This window comes from Aedes aegypti, unplaced genomic scaffold, assembly GCF_002204515.2.
Source record: "Aedes aegypti strain LVP_AGWG unplaced genomic scaffold, AaegL5.0 Primary Assembly AGWG_AaegL5_hic_scaff_2183_PBJ_arrow, whole genome shotgun sequence".
Lineage (NCBI taxonomy): Eukaryota > Metazoa > Arthropoda > Insecta > Diptera > Culicidae > Aedes > Aedes aegypti.
Window position 1 is genome coordinate 3220 of NW_018735690.1, and position 23384 is coordinate 26603.

At 36.3% G+C, this 23384-nt stretch overlaps 1 pseudogene; it reads left to right on the top strand.

Moving 5' to 3' along the window:
* The first annotated feature begins 14723 nt into the window (after positions 1-14723).
* LOC110680954 lies at positions 14724-21386 on the top strand (annotated as a pseudogene).
* The last annotated feature ends 1998 nt before the right edge of the window (positions 21387-23384 follow it).

The following is a 23384-nucleotide window of genomic DNA, read 5'->3' on the forward strand; positions in this document are numbered from 1 at the left end:
GGGGGCATCACATTAGCTGATTTTGTGTAAATTTTGATTTCTCCGCAAAGCTAACTTGTTAGCTGTTGGGTGTGCCCGATAAAATTGTTAATTTAAACTTGTTTAATATTGTTTTAACGTAAAAGTATGGAACAACATTTTGCTTCAAATGCCGAACACTGTGTTCATTCTGTCTCATATTCCGAACACCTTGATTCAAATTCCGAACAGCGAGAATAAATCGTATTCAGATTAATAATTTTGCAAATAAATTTATCTGAGCTAGTTTTACTGGTCTCGAACTACAGACTCATCACTATTCCCGATGTATAAAATAGATTGAAAGACGTTAAAATTAAATTGCAATTGACTACCATTTCATTGTAATTTTATGACATATTTCAGTGAAACATTTCAACCCAATCGCCATTCAAAAACCGAGTGTTCTGAATGAGTCTGTTCGGAATTTGAGACAAAACGGTATTCCGAACACTCGGTTTTTGTATGGCGATTTGGTTGAAATGTTTCGCTAAAATATGTCACCAAATAACAAGGAAATGGCAGTCAATTGCAATTCAATTTTAACGTCTCCAATATAATTTTTACCGCGGGAGTAGTGATGATGCTCTAGTTTGAGACCAGTAGAACAAGCTCAGATAAATTTATTTGCGAAATTATTCATTTGAATACGCTTTCTTTGTGCTGTTCGGAATTTGAATCACGGTGTTCGGAATATGAGACAGAATAAACACAGTGTTCGGAATTTGAATCAAAATGTTGTTCTATACTTTTACGTAAAAACAATACTAAAACTAATTGAATCAACATTATTATTGGTACACCTAACAGCTAACAGTTAAACTTTGCGCAGAAATTAAAATTTACACAAATATCAGCCAATTTATGTCAATTAGATGCATTGGAAGTCATTGTTGGCCTTGAGTGTTCGGAATATGAGTCAAAATGGTACTAAAGACCAGTGAGTTGGTTCACTCTGACTGAACAGTTTCTAGGAAAAAATAACAATAAATTAAGGCGAAGTAGGCCGTCATTGAAATTTGTACGCGTCATTGATGATTGTTGCTAATTCATCTCACGATTTAGAATCAAGGAAAATCAGTTGGTTTTGCACTGACAGAGCTGAAAAAGTATCAGCATACTTTATGCATGTTAGCGCGTTCAGTGATATATTTTCAAGTCAATTTAAACTATCCAACTAAAATCCAATAATCAATCAGTTTATTGCTTTTTGACACTTGGTCCGCTCTGTCTGCACAGAAATTGTTGCAATTTCTGACCACCCATCCAAAATGGTAAATGGTCGAAAATCAAAATCAAATGCATTCAATTAGGTAATATTTATAAATTTCTATTGATGGATAAGTATAAGAATCATTCGATGTCGAAAAATCTGAAAAAAATCTCTTGATATGTTTTTCATTTCCTCGCATTGCTCAGCGCGCTGATCTTTTGGCTATTATGGTAATAAGCACTTGGTCCACTCTGACTGCACACTTTTATCGATTTTTATTGATCATCCAACGTAAATTTGTTACATATCTCTCGCAGTTTACAGCATTCATCAAATCTGGTCAAAGTGAAACGGAGGTAAGGTAATTTCGCATCTAATGAGAGAATAATCCCATTTTCCCAAGTTTTGTACTTGGCCCCCTCTGACTTAACGCCGACCAACTTTCGAGTGAAAAGACTACGTAGATTGATGAAGCGATGTTTACACATCTACAGTTGTTTTCAGAATAATAGTAGTGAAAGCCGATAAATTTTGTAAAAAAATGGCTTGTTTATAAACTTATAGCCTGAGTGGAAATTGTTGAAACGATGAGTAAATAAAAATTCAAAACCTCAAAATACAGCAGGTATTAACATTATTAAAACTACTATTATTTTGAACTATTTCACTTGCTGCTCAACTTTCTAACCGTTAGTGTGAAAAATTTCATATTTTGTGATAATGAAATCGGGGAAATTTGTAGTTCTCTGTCAAAATTTCATGATGATTGCTAACAGGGAAACAAAGTTACAGCATGCAAAACTTAAGCATTTTGTATGAAAATAGCCTACCTACTTGATGGCAAGACGGAATTTACCAGGACAATTTGCTTTGTATAATTAAACAACGAGGCAATAAATTTGAAAAGCACGGATCTAATGTAACTTTTCCGATCATTTCGATCGTTGTATTGAAAGTGTTAACACTTCAGTCGTCGCGCTGTTGTATTTTGTACCACACTGTCGAAAAAACCTCGCTTTTCGTTCTCAACAGCAGCGCAGTGGTTCTGACGGTGGCAAACTGCGCGACGACTAGAAGGTTAAATTGAAACCTATTACATAGCAACATTTGGGATAACTGTGCCACCTTAAGCAATTTGTTCTCTAATTTTGTCCTAAGGTTATCAAATCCACAAATTCAGCGTTGGTTTTATGTTTTCTCATGAGATACCGTGTCATTTTGAATCAATAGAAAATCTAAAAGATTTGGTACTGAAGTTTCTCAAATATCACCCAAAATAACGTATATTTCGACACTATGGGGCAAGTACGCAACCCATACTGAGCAATACAACAACTAAATAAACATCAACTTACGCGATAAGTTAAATAAAATTTTCATTTATTTCTATTTCAGGGCTGGTAGCGACAAGGAGTGTCCCTTCCGGAAATTCTATAAAAATCTAATGTTCAGAATAAGAAAGATATACTCCAGGTAAAACGTTTGGGGTCATTAACTAAAATTCATGTGCATTCTTATGTTATCGTTTGGATCATTTTGCAGCACATGTATGATAAAATCCGTTTTTTTTTCTAGTTTTGCATAAATTTTCTAGAAACATGGCTCTTAGCTTTACCAAATTGAAGCTTATGTTTTGCATTTTTTATTCTTTCGCTACGAATATTTTTCACTTCATGGACATTAAAAATTGATTGTTACCTTTATCCCATAAAATACATTGGAACCAATTTTGTTACAGTCAATTTTGATTCATCTATTTCAAAAATATCAAGTTAAGGATAAGATTTGTTGGAAGAAAATATGTATCAGGGTGTCTACTCGTTTACAAAAATGAAATTCTCTGATATTTCCAGTTTTTTCCTGGTTTTACAAAATAATTCCGGTTCAAGAGATACTCCATATCAGATAGATTAAATAGTAATGACAAAATATTTTTGATTCAGTAGTGTTCCAAGCTTCCGGATTATTTCAAATGCACGTTGAAGTTATTTCAAGGTGGAATAATATCAAAGCATAAGTTTCATTAAAATGAATTGTATTTGATAAGGAAACTTCATCATTTTTATATCGTTTGTAAGAACTCTGATCATCATTGCGAACTGAACGGAAATTTCAAGTGCATCAGAATACTTCTTTCTTAAAGTTTATTGATTACTGCGTACTCGTGCAAAAAACAGATCATACACTATTCATTTTTGGCCCACGTTCAGTGAAAAAATGTTAAATGGTATCCATGGGCCGTTTGAATACTTAAGACAGCTAAATAGGAAAAAAAGAAGAAAAATACTTATGTTTGTGACAAATTTCAGAATAAAATTTACGTTTACCGCCGTTTTCTAAATTGTATCATATTATTGTAATCATATCTCCGGTTAAGTATCATACAGGTGTATCTGCAGTGATGGATTAGTCTTCGTAGATTCTCTCTTTTGATTAGTACACAAAGTTCAATCGATTTTGGTAACACTTTACGATGCACCTTGATGAAGGACAATGAGCTCTTTCTACTTAATCGAAAATGGCAGTCGAACACTGTCGCCCGGCTAAGAGATTGACTAAAGAGAAAATCGATGAAACGAAATCGATCATTGCAGTTACGCCCTTGTGATACTTAACGCGAGATGTGAACTGCGAAAAAGCCAAGTAATTGAAATAATGTCTAAAATACTAAACACCAAAAAACGTGTAAATTCAGATTTTCAGTACAAAAAAGAAACAATATGTTGAATATCAACTGGTCGGCGTTAAGTCAGAGTGGACCAAGTGACATTTTTCATATTTAGAGAAAATGGGTTTAAAGTGTAACCCAGGTAACCACTAAGCATTTAAATATGTCCTGCAGAGGACTGCTAAAAGCATTTGAGCTGCAGGCTGCTCTAACAGAGCAGATTGATTGCTTAGCTGCATTGAATAAGCAGAACCACTGCTGTTTAAAATCTTTCGGTCGGCTATAAGCATTTCCACTGCATGGGCTATTTTCATATCGGAGCCAACAAAATGCTTTTTTCTTGCTATAAGATTGCTAGAGAGAAGAGCACAGATGATATGTTACGAATTTGACAATACATTCCATCTCTCATACAAGTGGCTCGCTCGTGTTGGCTTCTGAGTTGTTGTTCTCTCGCTGCGAAAGAAAAATGCAAACCAATGCCTGTCGGATTTGTTCTCATAATATCAGCTACTCGAGGGGACCCAATACAGAAAAGTGTAACGAGGAAATGCTTTGGAAGATTGCTTAAATAGGTGGTCCCAATCTTACATCTACCCAAAGTTATATAGCAAGGTGGATCCGGGGAGAAAATGATACCTATGATGTTAAAAGCAAAGTCCGTGTGTTCTGTACCCTCATGCATGGCACGGGCTGATTTTAGTGAGTCGTCGGTGTGGCATCTTCACAATCCCTGAATTATCTTCTCAGGAGTCCTGTAGTAGATTTCACCCTTGCAAAAAAGGTTACGTTTAAGATTCTCAAATATTATGAATCATGACACCAGTTCGTGAAAAATCTGCACATTCGCGATAGGAATTCTACCTTCTAGGTACTTTGTATGATTCGTTCCTTATATAGAGCATAAAATCAGCGATCATCACCGCAGCATCTGTAGCATATTCTGGAGCGCTGCACATCATGTATCGTGTTCATTGAGTAATAATTAGAAATTCCCAGGTCTTGAGAATCAAATCTAAATCCTGCAGCAAAAGAAGGCAACACAACAAACACTTACTGTGTGACGACAACAGCGACTGAGGAAAAAGGAGGTGAAATATATTTTTGTTTTTTCTCACTCTAAGGCAGAGGCGTTTTACGTTTTTTTTTTGACAGTCATTCAAATGTTTCTGAAGGTGTAGTAGCACTAGGCAGCCCGTTATTTCGCCAAAACCTGCATTGAGGCAGCATTGTAAGCAAATAATAATGTTTAATGAGCATTTAATGCCTTGCTGTGTAGGCGAATATAATGCTGGCTGCATGCTGTGGTAAATGCATGTTGGTTACTTGGGAATAAATGTTAATTGTTGAATATGTTGAATGTTGTTACACTTCAATGACATGGAGCTTTATAGGAAAAGTGTACCAGTTATGGCCATAGTGGTTCCCTATTTGGCCATATGTGAAATTTTGATAACTTTCAGATTTTAAATCTTTTTGAATGTTTTAACATCAAGATATATCTTAAATCTAACTCCTACAACGAACAAAAATTTCAAAAATTTCAAGATATTAAAGTAATTACGTATGGCGAAACAGGGAACCACTATGTCCATAACTGGTACACCTACCCTAAATACACTTCAATGAATTCTCAAAGAAATCAAAGAATTGAGCACATGGCCAAAATGCCAGAAAATAGGAAATTAATTTAAGATCTAATCAATATGCGCCAATAAGGTAAACGGGTGGGGCAAAATGAAATGCAAAGTTTTGAACATGATGCCAATATATTTTATCAGATTTTTCTTCCCCAAAAGTTTGTTCCATCTTTTAACTTTTTGTTGCTGCAGTCAAATTTCGCAACATTATTTATTTATTTATTTATTTTAACAAAAATTTTGGAAGAGGGAAAAACCCCTTTGAGTGATTTCGTACCGAAATCTTTCTCAAAGAGGCACAAAACCTCTTCATCTTTTCATACAACATTACAAAACAAGTTAAACATGAACTTAAAACTAAAGGCTCATACGGCAAAAATATGACCATAGCAGAGCCACAAACTGCAACATGAATCCATTGTTAAATGAAGTATGGGTTTGACTTCCAAAACAGGAATGAGGGAGGGGGGTCTGCCAAAAAAAGATCCATGCTTATATCTGAAAATTAAAAAAAAAAAACACACACAAAGCACGAGTATCAAGCAATATATGAGATTTCATTCAAAAAAACCAAATAAGAGTTTAAGTATATGATAACATCTTGTACCCAGTATATCCCGATAGATTACAGGAATTGGATGACTATAATTTATTATATTATTAAATAGTTTATTTCTCGGTTAGAATGAACCTAGAAATTGAAGTACAATATGATCAATGTCTTCATAAGATTCACCCATTCACATTAAATTTGAATCTACATATTGATACGATATAAATGATTGTTACAAATATAAATGATTTTGAAATCAATCGCGAAAAATGTACAAATAAAATTTCTGGATCCTGGTATATTTTCTAAACCAAGGAAAATGATTGACTTTTGGACAAATTGAATGACACCATCTTCCTTTATTACTGGAGTTCCAGCAAGTTTGCCAATTATCAAGGGAATGTATTTTTAAATTTAGTATAATGTTCAGAAGGAACAATATCACGATCATAAGTTATACCCCGATCAACACCAAGTTTAGCCAATGAATCAGCCTGCTCATTACCGTATATTCTACAATGAGCAGGAATCCACACAAATTTAATGATAAATCCTTGACTATGCAAATTGAATAATATTTTTTTCATCATGAATAAAATATGATGAGTTTTGAAATTGAAAGAGATGGAACTCAAAGCACGAAGACAACTCAAGCTATCAGAACATACAATGTAAAAATTTGGTGGGCAATCCTTTATCAAGTTACAGGTAAAGTATAATGCAATCAATTCTGCAATGAATATGGAGCAAGGAGATTTTAATTTGAAAAAATGAGCCAAAAATTCATTGTATACTCCAAAACCCGCGATACCTTGAGCTAAAGATCCATCAGTGAAATAAATTGTGAAGAAGTAATTCCATCAAATTTACGCATAAATAAAATATTGGCAAAGAAGAATAAAGATGGTTTGGAATTTGTTTCAGTTCATGGAATAGAGAAAAATCAATCAAAGGTTGAAAAAGTGTGAATATTAATTTCAAAATTATAAAAAACTATTATATGAAATTGGTACAATATTTTCAGATGAGCAATGAATGTAAGATTTCCAATATTTTGCTCGTTGGGTTAATCTCGAATAAGGACTTCAAAATATTGATAATTGGATGATTATTTGATAAACAATTCATCAAAAATTTACAATTCAGTTCTTGAAATCGAATTTTAAGTGGTACAACACCAGTCAATATTTCTGTTGATTGAGTATGAGTTGAATTCATAAGTTTCAAACAAATTCTCAAACAACGAAATTGTATTTTTTCAAGTTTGATAAAATGTGTTTGTGCAGCACTTCCAAAAGTGAAACAACCATATTCCATTACTGAACGAATAGTAGTTTTGTAAAGTGTAATCAAATCAGATGGATTAGCACCCCACCAAGTACCTGTAATAGTACGGAGTAAATTGATTCGTTTCGAAACATGTTTTTTGAATTTGTTTAATTTGAAAGTTCCAATTTAATTTAGAATCAACCATATGCCAAGGGTATTTAAATTCATCAACTTGTTTAATTTCGATTCCATTAAGATATAAATTAATGGAAATGTTCGAATGTTTTCTCGAAAAGATTATATATTTAGTTTTTTGAACAGAAAACGAAAATCCGTTCTCATGAGCCCATGAATCAATATTATTCAAGGCACATTGCATAAATGACTAATGACTTCTCTACTTTTACCGCTGATAGAAATAACATTATCATCAGCAAATTGAAGCAAATAACAGCCATTAGGAATTATTGATGCCATATCGCTGGTAAAACAAATATATAAAAATGGACTTAAACATGATCCTTGTGGAAGTCCAAAATAACTATATCTTAATAATTTTGAGTCTCCATTATGGAAAAAATTCATAATTTTGAAAGAAAATAAATTATATAAGAAATTAGAAAACATACTGGGAATTTTGAAATTATTCATCTTTTCAAACAATAAGTCATTAGAACAGAATCATAGGCTCCAGAAACATCAAGAAAAGTAAAAACTAAGTCCTGTTTTTTATTAAATGAAAGTTGAATTTGTGAAGCTAAAAGTGAAACACAATCGCGAGTACCACGACCTCTCCTAAATCCAAATTGAGATGATGAAAAAATGTTATTGTTTTCAGCCCACAATTCAAGACGATTCAAATCATTCTTTCCAAAAGTTTACGCAAACAAGATAATAAACTAATAGGTCTTCTGCTATCAGCTGAAGATGGATCCTCTGCCAGGCTTTAGATACTGATAACTTTGATAAAGCGCCATTCATTAGGAATGATATTTTGAGAATATTGAAAGTAAACGAATTTTTCCATCATCAGGTAATTTTTTTAAACACAATAAATTTAATGTTATCAATACCTGGGGCAGTATTTTTAGTAATTGATAATGCTAAATTGAACTCGGGTAATGAAAATGGACAACAAAGCTCAGGAAAATAATTTAGTGAACTATTTTTAAATTTAATGGAACGTGGGGCAAAATCAGGACAAATTTTTGAAGCAAACTCATGAATCCATTCTTCTGAATATTCTAAAACAGTAAGAACGGCGGGATCATAATTTCTTAGATTTCTGGCAACAGTCCACAAGGTAGATAAAGAAGTTTCTCTATCTAAATTTTGAACAAAATTTTTCCAATAATTCTCTTTTTGGATTTAGTTAGTCTTATGAATTGTGCTTCAGTTTTACGATATGCAAAATAATGATTTCTGGAGCCTGATTTACGAAATAATTTAAAAGCATCAGATTTAGTTTTCAAAGCAATGGAACATTCATTATCCCACCAGAAAGAGCGCGATTTTTTTTAATAAATCGCGAAACATTTTTTTTATTTTGTGATTTAAGTAAACCAATCAAATATTAATTTTTGAAAAAATTATTGTAATTGTCAATTGGAGATACCGAATCAATAAGATGAATTAATGAAAAGGATACAAGATCAGTAAATTTCGTCCAATTGACATTGTTACATATATCAGGAAGATTAGAGTCATTAACTAATTTACCACGAACAGGATTTTGAATTTCAATTAAAATTGGTAAGTGATCACTACCATTAGGATCGTCAATAGTTTTTCCAAAAAGATTTTAAAGATAAACTATTAGAGCATAAAGACAAGTCAATGCATGAATGATGATTTTGGTGGTACAACAATCCTAGTAAAAGATCCATCATTTAGGATATGCAAATTTAAATCATCGATTAAATCCATAATCAATGAACCTCTACCGTCCGTCTTGGTTACTACCCCAAGCAAAAATTATGTGCGTTAAAATCGCCTAATATATAAAATGGAGGAGGAACTTCATTCAATATATTTTTGATTTGCGATAAAGAAAACGAAGAATTTGGAGGAATATAAAAGCAAATAATTGAAAATTCACACTTTTCTTTTTTAATAGAAATAGCAACATATTCAACTTGTGAATGCATTGATAAATCTAAATATTTGAATTCTTTATCATCACGAATTCCAATAAGAACTCCTCCATATGAAGAATCTCTATCTTTTCGAATTATATTAAATTTTGAAACATGAAAGAATTTGGAATGAATCTAACCAGGTTTCATTTAAACAAAACAAATCTATATTATAACTGCAAATCAAAGCTTTTAATCTATCCAAATTTTGGAATAATGCTACGGCAATTCCATTGTAAAATGTTCATATTATTTAAATTAATTGAAGCCATTACAGAGAGAAAAATGAAAAAAAATTTCGCAACATTATAAAAATTCAATATGATACCTTGCCATTTCATCTTACCCAGCCGTTTCAACTTGCCCAGTGTACATTATACGTTTGAGTATTTAATGCACCGAACGGGAAAAAAAAACGGGATTTTGATTCCATCGCGAAAAAGACAAAGAAAAACGAAAATTTGAGATGATTACCGAGAAAATCGAACAATTTCGCTTAAGCAAGTAGTTCTTGTTGGAGAGCTTAAATTGTTTATTGATTTACATTATTCCTACTTTATTTCTATATAGGAGAACTTACATATTTTCGGCAGTTTTGTTCTCTTAGTCAAGGGAATTTTGTCGGCTTTATCTTATGAAATTTGGCCTTTTTATACTGAAAGTATTGATACAAATTTTGAGTCCAAATAGATTTTAGAAAACCATCCTAGACAAAGTGAACAAAGCTGTCGAAAAATATAACAAGTCACCCTACTTTTTAAAATGCCAATGCCTCACTTTACTCACTCCATGGTTTGTGGTCGAAATATTTCTTCAATCCATCTACTACTGTCAGGGGGGAGCATTTTTTTTCAAAACTAAATAGACTCGAATTTATGAATCAAGATTTAATAAATTCTATCAGAAGATTTTGGCACTCGAGTTTTATTATTATTGAGTTACGTTGTATTGAAAATTTTCTTCAGATAACTGAAACATTTATACTACAATTAATCCGGATATGTATTCTTGAAAATAATATTGTATTTATAAAAGTCTGTAATATGTCATTTCTTATTAAATTGACTACGAATTGATAAATAAAGTAGAGATGCTTCTACATGTGTGATTTTGTTTCACGTTCAACTTAACCCTATATTTTCATTGGTAGCTCCAGGGTTCCGAGTCAGATAAATGTAAAGCACTGCTTTAAAAGCAATAGTTTCGAGTAAATGATTTTTAAACTCATCAGATTGATCCAGAAGTCAAACTAACTGCTTCAATAGTAAAACAATTGATAAAAAATCCATTTACCATTGAAAAAACAACTATTTTTTCATACAGATATAAAAAATAGTCTTTTTGCATCATTGATCGTCCAAACTATTTTTATAAAAACGGTTTTTCCGTAAAGAAATACCTCAAAGTCGGTATGACGAGGTTGGTAAGTCTAATGGCTACCGCTTCTGCTTCATAAGCAGAAGGTCATAGGTTCAATCCCAGGCCTGTCCCTTTCCTCGTATTTTGTAGTTGTATCTTTCACTTGCTTTTATCCAAGGCTGATTCATTGTACTCTGTAGCCAGAGTGAGCATAATGTATAACCTTAGGAGGAGCCCTACGATTTCCGGGTCTCATAATATTGTTGAGTTTAAAGGGGATCGATTCAGTATAAGTTGACCTGTAGGAATCGGGATCCCAAACCAAAATTCAGTTATGAAGACAGAACTTGGGCCACTGTCGTCCAACAGCAATCAATCTTAATAAAACACAAATATTCTAAGGGATTGACGTGAGGACCCACAAAAGTAGTTATTGAGAACGTTAATAAATGTAATTTTGTTTATGCGAATTATGAACATGGCGCCCAACAGGGGAGGAGACTTGATATATTTGTTAAGTCGGGTACCACGTTGTCTTTAGTGTAACAGTGATCGTTTCATATTCAATTTCAATTCATTTTTTCAATTTTAAAGTAATCATAACGAGACTAGTAGTCGAAACTCCGGCGCGTTGAAATGGGGAATGATGATCGATTTGTGAATCATAATAAGAAAAAAAGTTATAATAATGAAGAATAATTTCATTCTCATGAGTTTCGCTAACAATTGGGCACCGATAGTTGTTTGCAAAGCTTATAAACACAATCCTACTCAGTTGTAGGTGGGGTTTTCAAAGAATCTAAGTATGACATATGCATAATACTGGGCACTAGATAACCCTAACAAAGATTATGAAGATTTATCACATAATGAGCGATAAGGTGTTCAAGAGTCCTGGTACTCTTGATATAATTCTTCCGCAGTTCCGCATAATAAGTGGACAGCATTCTTATTGAATTTGGGGCATTGTTCTCTCAGAACTGTGAGGATTACTAACAGAGTTCTGAGTAATCTAGTAGATCTTCAAATGAATTCTTACAGAAAGTTTTTTCCAAAGTTTTTAAAGAGGGGTTTTATCCAAATATTCTTACACGATTTCTCAATTAATTTCTCCAGCCATTTTCATATGAAATTCTTTCGTGAAATAGTTTCCGGTTCATCTCAGTAATTTCCTCCAAAACTCATCCAGGGATTTTTACTGGAATTCTATTAAAAAACTCTTTTTCAACTTCGAACCAGTGATAATCTATGAATTACTACTCCTACAGTTCTTCGAAACTATCATCGAACAATTTTCCAAGTAGAAACTTCATGACACAAATCAAATGCTACAGTAGTTAATTCGAAAATGTCTACACAATTTCCTTTAGGGACTCTGTTCAATGTTATACAAGTAACAGAGAACCCTGCAGTATTATATCCAGGCATTCAGTTGATTATTGTTTCAATAATTATCTTAGCAATTCAATCTAAAGACACCTTTTAAAAACTTACTCAAAGGTTAGTTTTTCTGAGATCCTTGCAAGAGTTCACCTGAAGTTTATCAGAGCATTACTAGAGGATCTATTGTAGCGATACGTTGAGAATTTTTTTCAGGGGATTCTTCCAAAAATGTATCAAACAATGCCCTTGACAATTCTTGCAGAAATCCTGGGTTCCTCAAAGGAAATTGAGTACCTGGGAAATTCTCAAAGAATTTCTGGCTGGACTTTCTAAAAGAAAATCAATATGAGGAAACTCTTATGCAACTTCTAAATGCATCCTTATAAAATACTTGGTTGAAATCTGTGAAAAAAAAAAACTGAACCAAAAATTCTGGAGAAACATCCTCAGAAATCAGTAAAGACATCTCTGGAGAAATTATTGCTTGAGTTTCTTAAAACTATCCCACACGGATATCTTGGAGGAAACTCCTAGCGAATTCCAATTGAAGAATTACTGTATGAACTCCAGGATTCTATTGGGAAATTCATGAAAGAATCTTTGGATGAATTCCTGAAGAAATTCAATGATGGAAGTTTCTGGAGTAATTTTCCCGGGTTATCTATTAAAAATCCAGGTTGAATTAATAAAAGTACTAGGTAAAGGGTATCTTGAAACTAAATTTCATGGGCAAATTCCTTGAAAAGGCTGTTAAATAAGCAATAAATTAGTTCTTTGGAAAATACCTGCATTAGCTTATAATGAAATTCCTGAAAAATCTTTAAAAATGCCAAACAGTAATACGGGCATTATTATGGTGTAATTCCTAAAAATATATATATTTAATAAAAAAATGTCTGGTCGGATTTATGAAAATTATCATACTTTTATATCCTGACTCTTGTTTGGATTATGTATATATGATCTGTTTTTTTTTTTTTTGATTCCTGCAATTCGCGAGTCTATCATGTTTGTTTTGGCGGTGAGTTACACTCGTGAGGTGCTTCGTTGATGCCGAACATTTTCACCACTGAGTACACCTACTGTAGTATTTCAGCCAATTCACACAAATTCGTAGGTGGCTACAGTTCTAGAGGTCCTATGAGGACTGCCTCCTTCCCCGTCCGATGCCAAAGCCAAAGTTTTGGGATTAACTTCTGACTCTTGAACCTAGACTAACGCATCCTTAACAGTTGAGAACTGTCCTGGCACGTCTTTGAAAAAGCTGGAGAATGGGAAGGGATGAATTTGTTGAATGCCTACTTAGGAGAATTGCAGAGAATATCTTGATCTAGCGACATGACACACTCCTTAACGCGGATGGATGTGTTCAGTAATTTCATTATATTCAAAGTGCTAAAATGGCTGCCTTCACACCCCAGAACTCCTAATGGCAACCTCGTGTGGCAATGTTAAACAATAAATTTGAAACAAATTTGCTACTCTTAGCTTCATCCTTCAAACGTCACAAATTCCGACACCTCATTTGTAATCCGAACACTTCGATTTTGAATCGAATTGAATCCGATTTCGAATCATCCACTTACGGACTTCATCTCACACAGCTCATTGCTTTTAAATGAATTGGGACGCGGCATGGAAATCAATAATCAGAAGATGAGTCTGCAAGACATCTTCTTCTTATTATTCTTCTTTTTGGCGTTACATCTTACCTGGGAACAAAAACTTCTCTGCTAAGTGTTTTGAGGACACTTCCACAGTGTATAGGGGACGGACCTGATGTAGTGGTTGGAACATACACCTCTCACACGAGGACCTGGGATCGAATCCCATCCCCGAGATAGTCAGTTGGTCCCCGAGATGAACTAGCCGAGGGCTAAGAAAGATAAAAAATCCACAGTTATTAGCTGAGAGCTTTCCTGTTTCAATCGACCAATTCTATATGTGTATATCGCGTGGCAAGCACAAAGATACCTACCCTATGTCCTCGAATGTTAAGAAAAGTTCCAACTTGGAAAGATTCTCCATCGGCGGGATTCAGCATGCTCCTTGCTCAATAGTTGTGCGTTTACTACTATGGTTATGTGGGTTTTGGTCTGCATGGTATACTCCTGGAATATATCTAAGATGTTTTGCCCTTCCCCAGGAAAAAACGGTCTGCTATTCGTCGACGGAAGCCTGTTTAAGCGGTCATACAGGATGTTCGACAAGGTACCCTGAACTGCTCTCTGTTAAGAACATATGTAGAATATGACCTCTGGAGCACCTTGGTACAATGGAATTCTTTAGACGTGTCACTCTCTGAACATTCTTTATCGAACCAACCATTTTCGTTTTTGTAGAAAACCAGTAACAATCTAGTTTTTTGACTAGATAAAGAAACAAAACTAGAAAAAACGATCGGACTGAAATGAATTAAGAAATTCATACAAAGTAGCGATACAGTAATACTAAATTTGCAAAATTCTTCCTCCTTTTTTCAGGCACCATGGACCCGAAAGATTTCCTTGCCGAAGCCCAGATCATGAAGAAACTCCGACACAACAAAGCTGATTCAGCTGTACGCCGTCTGCACCCTGGAGGAACCGATCTAACATTATCACCGAACTGATGAAGCATGGCTCTCTGCTGGAATTCCTACAAGGTACTGAAAAATGCAACCATTCCATATTGCGCAGCAATATTTCAATTTCAATTCTTTTAGGCAAAGGCAGGAAATCTCAAACTGCCCCAGCTGATCGACATGGCCGCCCAGATTGCCGCCGGTATGGCGTACCTCGAACAGCAGAACTACATTCACCGAGACTTGGCCCGCCCGGAACGTGCTCGTAGGGGATAACAACATCGTCAAGATTGCCGATTTCGGCCTCGCAAGGTAAGAGTCCAGTGATTTGTAATATAGAAATTAGGAAATTACTTTATTTTTTTTGCTAAACAGATTAATCAAAGAAGACAATATGAAGCCCGAAGTGGGAGCTCGGTTCCCGATCAAATGGACAGCACCTGAGGCAGCCAACTACAGCAAGTTCTCGAATCAAGTCGGATGTATGGAGTTTCGGCATTCTGTTGACAGAGCTGGTCACTTACGGTAGAATAACCGTATCCAGGTATGATTTTTTGAAGGGTCGTAGAGGGGGTCCCACATCAAATTGGCATCACGAAAAAAAAAATGCTGCGGAAAATTACCCAACGGAAGGAGAAATGCGGTCAGAATTTGTGTTATATTAGTGATCAGGATCGTATTAGAAGCGTATCGTAGAAGCGTTTTAAGCGCAAATTCTTCGGTCAGAGAGATAAGGGTCGGGAGGAACTGCATTCGTACAAAGTGCAGAAAACTCCAAATACAAATGGTACCCAAGTTTGACAGATCGCAGTACACTTTTCACGGCATTCTAGATTTTGCTCTCGAAATCATTTGCTGGTCCAAATCATCGTGTTGGTTCCAAATTTTTGGGCCTTATTAAAAATTGGTGCTTGCACCGGTGTTGCAAATAAAGTTCCAATTTTATTTTATACCAGTTTTCTGGACTATTTCTTTGGAACAGGCTAACTGCCATTATTTGGCCGCATTTGAGCTGTTCCAAAAACTAGTTTGACACATGTTTCTTTACCAAGTTCGCATTTTCTCGCTGAAACACCACCGTCTTTAGTTCCTACTTAAAAGGGCGAACACGAAATTATTGCGACACATTCAACAGGGCATAACTTTTTTATCATTGTAATACCAATCAACCAATTTTGCACATTTTCCCATTCATGTGTATTGTTTACATGCTGTCAAACTCGAATTTCCTGACCTGTCGCACCGACAGGTGGGAGAAATGTTGAACATTCACCATTCAACCGTCTCCAGAGCGTTGAAGCGGTTCCAGGAGCGGTTGACGTTGGACCACGGCAAAGAGCTGAAAGAAAAACCGGAACTGGAGAACAAAAAGACGGAGGGAAAGGTGAAGCGGATGATTAAAACATATCCCAACGTCTCAAGCCGTGATTTAGCTAAAAAGATCGGCATGTCGCAGAGCTACGTCCAGAAATGCAAAGAAGAGAGCTGGACTTCATACATACAAGGTACAGAACTTCCCAAACGCGATGAGCGGTGACAATCGACGGCTAAAACTCGGGCACGGAAGCTCTACGAGAAGATGCTGACAAAAGTTCACCTCCAAATATCTCATTTGGCAGGCCATCTGCTCTTGCGGGACTGAGGAGTGAGGCCTTTCGTGACAAAAGCCACAGTAAATTACGAGATCAACGAATCTGAGTGGCCTCGAGAAGCGCCTTTTGCCGTTCTTTGCAGCAGCACGACGAAGCTCCCGCTATTTTGGCCAGATTTGGCATCATGCTACTAATCTAAAAGTGTCCTGAAGTGGCCCATTCTGTCCATTTTGTTCCAAAGGACATGAATCCGCCAAACTGTCCGGAGCTGCGCCCGGTGTAACAGTACCTACTGGGCAATAATGAAAGCGGGAACTTCGAAGAGCAAGAAAGGCAGTCAAAGACGGACATGTTAAGAAAATGAAAAAAAAACTGAGAAACAGGTACCCCAGATGACACTGTAAAGACTTTGATGGAGGGCATCAAGCAAAAATGCCTTCAATTTTACACTCAAGGCTCCATCGATTAACTTTTCTTTTGATTTTTTGAAGTAAATCATATGTATAAAACAACCCTAAAATTTTGGTTTGGTCGCAATAATTTTGTGTTCGCCTGGCGTAATACAGCTAATGTTTTTTTTTTTGACAATATTTATTCCTCTTCCAGTAATTTTCTGACAATTCCTCCGGGGAATCTTCCAGAAAGTCAATCTGAGAGACACCTTCAGGGAACATCAGCTTTTTTCGGGTAATCTTTTAGGAACTCGTACATGGATTCTGCGGCAATACATCTGAAGATTCCTGAACAAAGTCCTTCTACAGGAATCTACAGGAGTTTTTCCAGGAATTCTATCAAAGGAATTCTTCAAGGATTTTCACGGAATTCTTCCTTGGACGTTCTCCGGGAATTTCCTCCTGGAATTCATCAGGATTTTTTAAAGAATTTATCCGGGCATTTCCTCCAGGAATTTTTCCGGAAATTTGCAGCAGAAATTGCTCCGGGGATTTTCTCCAGAATTTCCTCAGGAATTTTTTTCCAAGAATTCCTCCGCAGATTTCCACCAAGAACTCCTCCGGGAATGTATTCAGGAATTCTTCAGGGGACTTCCAATAGCAACTAATCTGGGATTTCGTCCTGGAATTCATTAATAAATTCATCCGAGGGTTATCCCTAAAAATTCCTTCGGAGATTTTTTTCAGAAAGATCATCCGGAGACTTCTTTCGAATATTTCTCTGGGGATTTGTCACTGGAATTTATCCGGGATTCCCGACAGGAATTCCTCCGGGGATTTTCTGCCAGCATTTCCTAAAAGGAATCCATTCAGAATTTCTCCAGAGACTTCCTCAGAAGATCTCCTCCCAGGGATTCCTTCGGGGATATCCCCAGTAGTTTTTCAATACCATTTTCTCCGAGGATTTCGTCCAATATTTCCCCTGAAGATTTTTATCCATGAAATTCTCCGGTTCTTTCCCCGAAACTCTACCGGGGATTTCCTTCAGAATTCTTTTGGGGATTTCGTCCGGAGATCTTTTACAAGAATTTCATGCAGAGATTTCCCCCTGAAAATCTTCGGGATTCTCTTCTCCGGAGATTTCGTCCATGATTTCCTCTGGAGATTTATTTAGGAAATTTTTCCGGGGATTTTCTCCAGCAATTTCTCTAGGAATTTCTCGAAGATTTCCTGCAGGCATTTCGTGGGGATGTTTTTTCAGGAATTCTTCCGGAGAGTTCCTTCGAAATTGCTTTAGGGATTTCCTCCAGAAATTCCTCCGAGCATTTTTTACAGGAATTAATCCAGAGTTTTCCTTTAGGATGCCTCCAAGGAACTTCTCTAGGGTTTATTTTCCTTCGGTGATTTGCTATTTCGCTCCTTCGGGGATTTCTCCAATGGATTTCCTCCAGGGTTGTCTCCAGAATTCCTCCGGAGTTTATTTCCAAACTATTCTCCGGAGATTTCCCCTAAGAACTCCTCCGGGGGATTAAATCCAGGAATTTCAATAGTAATTCTTTCGGGGATTTCTTCCATGAATTCCCCCCGGATATTATCTCCAGATTTTCCTGCTGAGATTTACGTCCAGGAATTCCTCTTGTGATTCCTCTGGAGATTTCAAGGATTCATCCGGGACATCCCCACGACAATCCTCCGGGGATGTTTCGCCTAACGGGAATTCCAATAACAACTCCTCCGGGGATTTAGTCCAGGACATTCTCTGTGGATTCCATCCAGGAATTTCTCCGGGGATTTCATTAAGAAATTCCTCTGAGTATTTTCTCCAGAAATTCACTCGAGGGTTTTTTCAAAGAATTTATTCGGTGATTTTCTCTAGGAATTTCTCTGGGGATTTACACCATGAAGAGGAATGTTGATATGTAGATTTTATAATGTAGAATTTCTTCGTAGCTGCTCCAGGATTAACTATGCAGTTTCTCAAAGAATTCCTTCAGAGTTCCCCTACACAGAAAAAAGTATTTAAATTTCAATGTAGCGCAAACACAAGAGTATGGTAAAAGTAAATCAAATTCATCTATTGTTACAGCATCACATTTAATTTTCAACTAAAGATGGTTGAATATTACATGATCGTGGAAATTTAATGTACATTCGATTGAAAAATAAGCTATTTGGCGTTGACATTTCAGTTTATTTTGTGTTTATTTTATGTGCATGAAAATAAACTGGAATTTACAACATATTTTTAGCTGTGTTTAAATTCCTTCGGATTTCCCTTAGGAATTCTTTCAGAATTCTTGCCGGGAATTCCTTTGGAGCTCCATCGCGAATTTCTTCAAAGTTCGTCCGAGAATGCTACAGTAGTTACTACTGGAATTCTTTCGAAGCTCCACCGGGAACTCCTACGGGTATCTTCCATGGATTCTCAAGGAATTCTTTCAGTGTTCCTTCAGAAATTCCTCGGATTCCTCCATAAATTTCTCGGATCTCCTTCAGGAATTCGATCTCCAAAGGATATTCTCCAGAGTTCCTCCGGGATTTCCTCCATAGTTTGTTAAGGAATTTCTCCGGAGTTTCTTTAAAAAATATTCCGCAGTTACTCCAGCAATTGCTTTGCATGCCCTCCAAAAATTTCCTCATGGAATATCTTTGGAGTTCTTTATTGATTTTCTTTGAGGTTTCTCCATGAGTTCCTTCAGATTTCATCCGGAAATTCTTTTGGAGCTCCATCGGGAATTCCTACGGTTTGCCTCTATGTTTCCTACTGAATATTTATTTCGGTATTTCTGCAGGCATTCTTCAGAGTTTTTTGGAAATCCTCCGTAGTAGTTCTCAAGTAGTTCTTTGGAAATCCTTAGGAGTTCCACTTCGAATTCTCCTGGAGTTACTTCGGAAAATTCTCTAAATTTCCTGCGGGAAATCCTCCAGAGCTTCCCACAAAACCTTTTCAAGAGTTTCTCCGTGTATTCCTCTAGAAGTTCTCCGGTAATTCCTCTAGAGTATCTCGTGTCATTCCTCCAGGGATTGTTTTATGTTCTTCTCTAGAGATTTCATTACGAAATTCTTCCAGGCATTTTCTCCAGGAATTCCTAAAGGGATTTTTTAAGAGAATGTATCCGGGCATTTCCTCCAGAAATTTCTCCGGAGATTTGCATCAGGATTTTTTCTAGAAATTCCTACGGAATTTTCTCCAGAATTTCTTCCGTGGATTTCCACCAAGAACTGCTCCGGGGTTTTCTCTAAAAAATCTTCAGGGGATTTCCAACAGTAATTCTTTCAAGGATTTCATTCAGGAATTCTTCCTGAAATTTTATTGAGATATTACTTCGGCATTGCCTCCAGGAATTTTAAGAATTTCTCCGAAAATATTCCACAAGCATTTCCGGGCATTTTCTCCAGGAATTCCACAGGGGAATTCCAGTAGCAATATCTCCTGGGATTTCGTTCGGGACTTTGCCTAGAATTCCTTCGGAGCTCCGTCAAGAATGCCTCGAAATTCCTCTGGAAATTTCTTTGCAGTTCATCCAGGCACTCCTTCGAAGTTCCTTCGGGAATTCCTTAGGAGCTCCACCGAAAGTTCCTTCCAAAATTCATCCGTAGTTTCTCCCGGAATTTTTCCGGCGTTCCTCCAGGAATTTCACCATACTTCCTCCAGGAATTTCCCTGCGAGTTGCTCCAAGAATCCCGCTAGCAGTTCCACCAGGAATTCTACCGGGGTTCGTCCAGGAATGCTTCTAGGATTTTTTCCAGGATCCTATCTGGAGTTATCCAGAAATTCCCCCGGGAGTTCCTCCATAAACTCCTCTTGCAGGTCCTCCAAGAATTTCTGTGGATTCCGTTTCCAGTGATTCCTCAAAAATTCTTATCGGAGTTCTATCAAGAATTCGTAAGTCCGTCTCCTTGGTCGTAATTCCACTACGCAGAAATGAATCCGAATTTCGCTTTCACCAAGCATCATGTTTGATTTGTTGATCACGTTCGAAATAGATCGGAAAAATGCAACAATCGGTGCATGCGCGTGCAATTTGGTGTATTTTTACTGATCTAATAATTTTTTTTGGAGAAAAATTGGACCAAAAAGTGGACCACTGGAGAAATTGCTGTGCCTTAAAATTTTGGGCAACTGCAACAAACATGGAGGTCTTTATTTCGTCTTTGGTTATATTTTATTGTCAGCAAATTTAAAAAGGATCGGTGAACTAGGTAATTTTAACAGCGTTTTTTTCCGTGATGCTATTTGATGAGTACTACACTATAAATTCTGTACTAGATCGACGAATAACGGTTTTCATTCCCTTCCAGGTATGACGAACGCTGAAGTTTTGAACCAAGTCGAGCATGGCTACCGAATGCCGCAGCCACCCAACTGCAACGTAGCCCTGTACGAGATTATGCTGGAGTGCTGGAACAAAGACCCAATGCGACGACCAACCTTCGAGACACTGCAGTGGAAGCTGGAAGACTTCTTCACCATGGACCCCCAGTGAATACAAGGAGGCGGCACCATACTGATAAATGGTGCATGATAGCGCAATCTTTACAGCCGACGCCTCCGTCGTCGCCACCGCCACCGTTGATACTATTGCTTCTAGTACCGCCAACGCTGCCTGTTTCTACTACTACTGTTGCTTCGACATCTACTACTGCTACTGCTGCTGCTACTAGTGCTAACACTACAACTGATGTCTCCGTTTCAAATGCTGGTAACAAAGCACGCCGTCGAAAGCCCCAGCAGCCGCAGAAACGCCAGGTATTGCTATTTATTTGAATGCCATTGATTCGATTCCCCGACAGATCTAGTACTTCAATTCTTCCATATCGCTTTGCCCAATAGAACAACCCGTAGAAAAGCGGCAATTTAGGTTGTGCCCTCTTAGGTTATATCCGCTTTCCGTTAGTTAAATACAAACCTTAGACCAGGACCATTCTAGTACTACGATTAGCTATCACTCTCACTATTACAATAAGACGGCTAGACGAAGTTGTCGTTTTAAAGTGAAAACATTCTCTGAATTAAGAAGCCAAATATGTATGTGTAACAAACTTTCGTTCCGCCCAACGTCCAATGTAGACAAACATCCCGAATTGATCAATGAAGAGCTGAGCTGAGAAGATCGGCCTAAATATTAAAACATCACCCATTCTACGCAATAATAATTCATTCCTGCTGTTTACCGAGAAAGAGTGCGTAAGTGAAACAAGTACACTAAAACGAATCGGAAACAATCATAAGTTTAAGATTACTAGGCACGTTACAAGGCTACATTGTTTAAGAGACTTCGCTACAGAGACAGAATCAACACTACGTTAAATATACATTACAAGTACATACCTTATTCTGACACAAGCACGGGAAATCGACTAATGTGTTCGTTTTAATTAGTAGGAAGAGACAGCAACCAAACTATCTATGTATTACAACGCCTCCCAACAGTTCTATTACTAGTTATATCATTTTTCGTTAGTTCTAGTACTGCAAATACGAGATCGAAGTGACTATATCCTCCGATATCAGGTTATATTCAGGCGGTATTATTACAGAATTATGATTATTATACAAGGGCTGTTTGTAAAGGAGATCCAGACTTGTTTCATCAACAACAAATTTCTGAAAACCAATGCATGGAATGTGGTGTTAAATTTTCCTATGAGAGCTTTTAAAAATACAAAGAGAAAAGTAAAATTGAATTGATCATGCATCTCCATTTATTCTTTAAATCCATAAAACAATAGAAACTCATCTTTTTGCATACTGAACTCCAGCGGCATGTGGCAACAATTCAATTCTATTGTACATTTTGTAAACAAAAGACGAAATGCGCATTTTTCTTCAGCATTTTGACCCGTTTCGTCCCCTATCCTCAATTTTAAGAATGATCCCTTTCAAATTCCCAAATCAATTCTGATGAAACGGTTGAACGGTAGGTATCTTCACTCAACTTGTAAATACATTGAACTTAAGCCAACAGACAAACACAATTTGGAAACAATGAATTAAATTTTAATGTAAAAAAAAAACAGATACAAAGAAGACAACTCATTTGAACATTGAAAATTGTCGTGAGAGAAAAAAAAACAAAATTATTGAACAAACAATGATACATCATACAAGATAATATTTTCATATATTGAAATGATATGACCATGCGAAACGTGAAACCAATAAGTGAATGACCCCTCGATGTGTGACACATGGTGACAGACACTGTAAGTAAATCGTCCCGTTATTTTTTGATCCTTCATACACGTATAAATTTTACGTTGCCCCTTTTTTCGGACCCGTCTCAGTTTTATATAGGGTAAACCTTCTTTAGTAGAAACAAAAATTAAACCGCGAACGCAGAGGAGAGCTACGATTAGTTTTTTATGTTTAATATATTAGGAATTAGACTGAACAAATAAGATCGCGCACTCAAGCTAGCAAGTAAGCTACCATTCAATTCGTGCCTAGACTTCCTTCTCCGCCGAGGTGTGATCACAGAGTTGTTTCAGCATTGCAACGTTTAAAGGTTATGTCGTGCTCGCACACATTCGTATGTATGTTATATTGATAATTATTATTTCTGATTTATCCATTTTGCATTCCATTTTTTATGTTT